Below are 6,846 nucleotides of genomic sequence, written 5' to 3' on the forward strand. Positions count from 1 at the left end.
ATTTATCAAGAATGTCCTTATTTTAAGATATTTAGAAGATTAGATTGCCAGCATCAACAATTAGATACTAATTTAATATATATATATATATATATATATATATATATATATATATATATAATTAGAAGTGAAGGTAAATATATAATTTGAATTTTTTTTCTCTTTTTAAGGATAAAAAGGTAATTTTATATAATTTTTCATCTTAAAAAGGAAATGTTTTTCGGCTTATGTTTTTTCTGTTAAAATAGAAATTTTAACTTTTATGCTCTTTTTAAGGATAAAAGTGTAATTGTAATAGTATTTTTGTATTAGAATAACTATTATAATTATAATATTATATTTTAAAAATTGTATTTTATTTAAAAGTCTTATATTTTTATTTAAATCGTGATATATAAATTTAAATAAATAATAAATTAAAAAATAAACATGATATAAAAAGTTTCTATTTTTTATTTTACATTTCTAATTTATAATTAAATAGATAATAATTTTATATTAAAAAAATTATATAAAATTTTAACGCTAAATTGTAAAAATAAATTAATAAAAATTGGAAATTACTTTAAATTTAATAATGGTAGACCTTTTTTCTATATAATTAATTAAAGTTAACTAAAATAATTATTTCCTAATTACAAATTAATATTAAATCACATTCTGATTATAAGCATCAAAACTAAAATCACTTTTACTAAAACAATTATTTATTTACTACGATTTGCAAATTGTTAATTGTATTTGATATCTTGAAATTGCATTTAATATTTTTTATACTCTTTATATATGATTCATATTAACAAGAAGGATTTATAATTAAATAAATAAACCTGATATTGAATATTTTATATTTTTGTATTTCGCTTTTTTAGTTTATAATTAAACAGATATTAATTCTATATTTTATAAAAATTAAATAAGATTTCACTGTTTAATTGTAAAAATCCAAAAATTTACGGAAATAAAAAATTATTTTACAATTAAAAATTGTAGACCTTAGTTTTATTTTTTTATTATCAAAAATTAGTTTAAAAACCGAAAGATTGTTATTTTATATTCTATAATTTATTTTTCTATCAGAAAATTAATTTAAAAATCATACAAATATTTATTATTTATTTTATAATTGAACGTGATCTAGTAATAATAATAATTTGTCAGAATTTAATTTATTTGATTTTTTCAAATTAATTTTTAAATATATAAGATTGTGGCAATATCGTTATGGTTCCGAATCAAATTATGTTCTATGATTTTTCATAATTAAAGTTTTCTTGACAAAAAATTCAGAAATTCTCCAATTAATGTTAATTAAATTGAACCAAATTTTTATGAAAATATTTTTTACCACTTAAATTGAATCAATTAAAGAATGTTTGTGCCGATTGATATTAATTAAGCATTTGAATTAATTAAATAATATCTTTGTCAATTAATTATATGTCTTATGGTTTTTTACTATTAAACAAAAAAAAGGTTCTCCTGTTTCACTATATTTAATGTTTTTTGAATTATTTCAAAATTTTGTTTAGATCTAACAACTACGCTTGATTTGTGGGATGTATTTAATTAATTATTTCCTAATTTCAATAATTGCACACTATTTCCCGTATTAAAAAATTCAAATTGATTTAGAGAATTGAAGGTCCTGGAGTGTGATTGAATCTGAAATTATTCTTATTTTTTTATTTAAAATACAATTCTCTAATCAAAATTTTCTATTCAAGCACAACTACAAAAAGAAGCTTCTACATCGGTTGAAAACCGGTATCTACGACGGGCCCCACACCGTCTTTGTTCCAGATGTCGTTGTATGTCGACAACAACAACATCGGTCATCCTAGGACCCGTCTTTGTAATGCAAGAATACAACGTCAGTGGCTATAAAAGAATAGACGTTATAAAAAAGGATTCAACGACGCACATATTAGACAACCCGTCGTTGTTTTGGTCCATTTCAACGTCGGGTTCGCAAGACTCGTCGTTGTTGTTGTCCATATCAACGTCGGGTACCAAGAACACCCGTATTTGTTTTGTTTCCTGTCAACATCGGTGGCGGGCTCACCACCGACGTTGTTTGGTAGTATGTCAACGTCGGTGGTGTGTACACCGTCATTGTTGTTTGAGGTTTCAACGACGGTGGCTGGAGCACCCGTCGTTGTTGGTAAATAAGGCTATAAAGACGGGTTTTCATAAGGACCGTCGTTGAAGTATTTTGTCTGCTCACAAAATTTGGGTTATACCATTCAAATTTCAAAAACAAAGCTACATTTATATACAGCAAACATATATAAATACATTTAAAGGATAAATAACACAATCATGCATCAACCAAAAGAAAAGGGATATCGACGGTGACACTCACAGTGAGAATGTTATAGGTGGTTCAAAGTTCATCAAAGCCTTTCATGCATGCATTGTTTATATATATGAAAATAAAACAAAACCAGATAGGGTATATATATATATAATTACCACTCGAGCCAATAAGCAAAGGGAGCAATGGACACAGTAGCAAAGAGTTGTCGATAAGCAACAAGGACAAGAGGGCTCATTCCAGATTCTATTGCAAGCATTTAAGTAATGTTCATCACTGCATAGACCAATTGCACAAGAACCAATTGCAAGTAGACCGGCACCCATATTAATTGTCTCTTTCTCACCCCTCAGTCTTAATTTGAACTTTGGAGAGAGTGTTGTATGTGATGAATGAAATGCATGAGAGTGATGAAGTAACTTATAACTAGTTGATTCCAGTCATGTGCATGTCAACAAAATTTAATGATGCTTCTGATAGAAAACAAGGCAGCAAGTAGGGTTCACCGCGAATATTGAGAAGATAGATAGAACATACCTATATACAACTGCGTTGAACCATTGCTATTCATAGAAATTGTTACTAGTCTTCTGTGTTGGGCCAAAGATCAAATTTGCATCCTTTCAGGCCAAGCAGAATTTAACCTTCGTGCAAAATCTTCCACTTCCCTACAAGAAAAGAAACAAAGTCATCAAATGCAACATAAAAGACAAAACAAAAAAATAAACCACTCAACAATTAGCTGACAAGATTATCCTCTTTCATAGGTTATATTTTGATATCACCATTCCAGAAGTTGTCAACTAAAATTAAATAAATGAATGAACTAGTACATAAGACAAATGCAGCACGCTCAACACTGAAGTCAATTAAGCAAGACTCCTCTTGATTAATAATATTTTACATCTTATGCAATCAATGAAACATGCACTAAACCAGTCAGGAAGATTCTGCATTTCATCAAATGACGATATTAATTGCATGCAGCATTCAAAATATGAGAATTTCACCCAACTGCTTTAGCACTAATTACCTGAGCATGTGACAAACTCCTCAAGAACTCTCTTTAATCATATTTTTCATCCCCTGGTCCCCTTCCCTTGGAATCCCTGCAATCTCTTTAATCATAATAATGATAATATCAACCAAAATATTATTAGACTGAAAAAATGACACTAACAGTTGATATAATGTATGCCTAGCTGATCAATTCAACAATTCATGTAAGCCTAGCTAATCAAATTTTATAACTAGAACATTTTTCAGTTTCATGTATTAACTTATAGTTCATGAATCCACAAACAAGGAGGAAACACACCTCTTCAATGCTTGTGCTGCTAGTCACTTTGCTGCTACTGAACTTTAGGAGCGGAATCAAAGCAAAAGCAAGGTCAAATGATAATATCATCTGCTCAAATGATAAAATCACTTATTATGGTAGATAATCCACATGTTGAATAACTAGTCTTCAACCCAAATTTAGGTATATAATAAACAAACAACAACAAAAGATTATCTCAATTACCTTCAAAATAACACTTGAGGCAGATTCAACCAAAATCTCTAGCCCCAAGGTAGCCATCAGTCATGCAAAAACAATGATACCCTGCACAGGAAATCTTATTAGTTATTAGCATGTACCTCTACCAAGCAACCATCCAATGACTGTGGACACTTCATTTGTTCACTTAACTGCTGCAGTGGCAAGCTTGGTGGTACTATAGCTGCACTAAATTGTTGCTGTGGTAATCAAATGCAGATGCAATGCAGTAGAAGGGGGTAAAGACAATATATTACTACAATTATATGAAATTGAGTAGGTAATACTAAGAATAGAATATTAGTAGCATGACCGAAAATAAAATGGCCACTGTGTCAAATAACATAACAATTGTCTCAAATACAGGGAAAAAAAATACTCCAACGCCATCATTAGCCGTTTTGACTTATTGCTGTCTTTAAAAAAAATGTTGCCCATTTCTTTTGAATTGTGGTGATGATGCCGATGTCCAACGGTGTGTCATTAGCAAACCACTGCAAGTATTCATAATTGTAAGTTAGTACTGCAAATATAAAAATTCAGTTCCAATTGTACTGAAGTTTATGTATACCATGGACCAATCACTCTTTATGTCGCTGGCTATGATGTTCCAGATCCAATGCATTATGTAATATCCACATTCATAACAGCCGGTTTGAACGTGACTCTACATATGGAAAACATTTGAACATCGTATACATTACATAAGTTCATGACTTAACTAGACAACACTAACACATGGTACATAGCTGACTTACCTTTACTTCAATCCACTTTGGTGCAACTACCTTAGTTTCAGGAGACAAGGTCTTCTTCAATTTTGTCATTACACTGCTTTTAAAAAACCACATCAACGCATATACAACAAAATGTCAATCAATAATGACCATTAAAGAAGGCTTGCAAAAAGTTATATGGTATGAGATAACCTATTAATTGTAGCTTTGATATGCATATCAGGTTTCCTACGCAAAGAACAGAACCAAACAACAACATGTTGCCTAGGACACAAAATTATGAGTTGCCAATGTTCCCTGCATGTCATTCACATTAGATACGTATACACCCAAACATCATTTGAAGTATGTTTGTTAAATAGCACTTACTGATGGAAGTAAGGTCCAATGTACACCTCTCGGTCAGATTCCTTAAGCCATCTTTCAAGATATTGTTCGCATTCGCTGCGTCTATCCTTTGAACAAACCAACGACTGTGGCTCAAGGAATGCATACATGAAACCTTGACTGAATATCTGACTCCACTCATGAATATACCTATTCACATGATTTGAAAGTATTGTAGTGGATCATGATATTGAATGAATGAGGAATGAGTTATATGAAGGAATTCACTTACATTAACCATAATTGTATGACAGATATGTTCAGACTTTTGTCTCCTGCTATTATTGGGTCGGAAGAATAAAAAACTCACAGTGAAAACTTTTTTTTTTAAGAAAATGTTTCATAAATACTCCATATATTATCCTACACTTAGAGAGAAAATAAAAAAGAAATAAAAAATATAAATATAATAAAATTTATAATGTGATAGCAAAAAAATATTGATGATGTATTTAAAATGAAAAATGATTCACCTACAATTATTTTTAATCATAAAAAAATGTATGATTATTTTTTTAATTACATTACGTAAGAAAAAAAGGGTGGAATTTGGGGTGTCAAAATCTGAGTGCATGACACAGATAAGAGTTGTTAAAATACATAAGAAACCAGTTCTGGACTTATCAAGGGCTGTGTGAAACCAGTTCCAGTAAAAGAAAAATGTACATGTATTTATATTGTTCACATTAAATTCTTGGTATGAAAAAAAAAGGGAAATGATAGTGGAAATGATGGGGGAGGGTGGAGTAAATGAATAAAAATGCAGTTTTTTATAGGTTGCAATTGTTCTTTGCTTCTAATTAATGAGAACATAAATATGCAACCTTACGCAGCACATTGAAAAAATAACAAAGTAAAACCCTTGCAGAGGAAAATTTTCATTTGGCAAACATAATACATGAGAAGGAAAGATAGAAAAGAAATCCAGTTCTCATAATTAATGTCAAACTCACCTATATACCCATCGGGTCAAGTGGCATAAATAGATGTAAAAGGATGTGTTGTATTGTCGAGCCTTTGTCATGTCTGAATAATGTTCATTATAAAGGTGAAGGGTCTAAGGTGTTAGGGAAGCGGAGAAAAAAGAGACAAACTTTTTGCCAAGAACATAAAGAAAAAGGAGGGAAGTGAGGTGTGTGAATGCGTGGGTCAGAGATGAGCCAGATATGCTGTGGTCATTTCATAGCACTTGTATGCAGACACAATAACGTGGGTGGGTATTTGGCTTGGGCCTCTCTCTAGGAGCATGTGGAGTCTGCCAAAGAGTGAGGGAAAAACTAACAAAAAAGAAAGGAAGAGGTATAGTATATTTTGGTGTGCTTGATACTTCAAAGAACTTCTATTCATTTTAGAGGTTTATTTACAGACATTTTTATCAATCAAGTGTATGGAGTAACTAATAGTCTTAAAATTCAAGTATTAAGTATATGGAAGTGGGTTAAATACTTTAAGCAAGAATTTTTCCACTTATAATATATGTATTCAATTTGACTTAATCACTACTAAAAGAGAAGGTCTTTAGTTTCTTCTACATTTCAAATTATTTGTACCCCTAATGGAGAAATATGAAATAGTTAGATTTTTCCTTTCACAAAGAATGGAGAAATAGGGAACCAAAGCAAGATTTTAGAAAGACTTCATTGTGATGCACAGGAGTTGAGAAACCTCCAAATCACCATACAAGATTTGATGAAGAAAGTAGACATAAATGAGAAGAGCACAAAAGGAAAAAGTGTTGAGTTTGGTGAGGTGAAAGGGCATCAATCAAAATTGACATGGATGCATTTAATACCAACTTACTGTATTGGCAGTAAGATTGCTGAATGAACCCATGGTAACCATTCAGTCTACATCTTACTGTATTG

At 30.5% G+C, this 6,846-nt stretch overlaps 3 long non-coding RNA genes across 3 annotated transcripts; all 3 read right to left on the minus strand.

Annotated features, from left to right (window-relative positions):
• Nucleotides 1-2,241: 2,241 nt before the first annotated feature.
• Nucleotides 2,242-3,880, minus strand: LOC114371587. Its single transcript, XR_003658059.1, has 4 exons — nt 3,843-3,880; nt 3,636-3,725; nt 3,351-3,435; nt 2,242-2,985 (listed from the first exon to the last, which is right to left on the minus strand). It is a non-coding gene; the product is annotated as an uncharacterized LOC114371587 (long non-coding RNA).
• A 410-nt stretch (nt 3,881-4,290) lies between these two features.
• Nucleotides 4,291-4,642, minus strand: LOC114371592. Its single transcript, XR_003658060.1, has 3 exons — nt 4,616-4,642; nt 4,429-4,524; nt 4,291-4,351 (listed from the first exon to the last, which is right to left on the minus strand). It is a non-coding gene; the product is annotated as an uncharacterized LOC114371592 (long non-coding RNA).
• A 2-nt stretch (nt 4,643-4,644) lies between these two features.
• Nucleotides 4,645-5,114, minus strand: LOC114371599. Its single transcript, XR_003658061.1, has 3 exons — nt 4,964-5,114; nt 4,787-4,891; nt 4,645-4,688 (listed from the first exon to the last, which is right to left on the minus strand). It is a non-coding gene; the product is annotated as an uncharacterized LOC114371599 (long non-coding RNA).
• Nucleotides 5,115-6,846: the final 1,732 nt, after the last annotated feature.

The sequence above is a fragment of the Glycine soja genome, chromosome 2 (assembly GCF_004193775.1).
Source record: "Glycine soja cultivar W05 chromosome 2, ASM419377v2, whole genome shotgun sequence".
NCBI lineage: Eukaryota > Viridiplantae > Streptophyta > Magnoliopsida > Fabales > Fabaceae > Glycine > Glycine soja.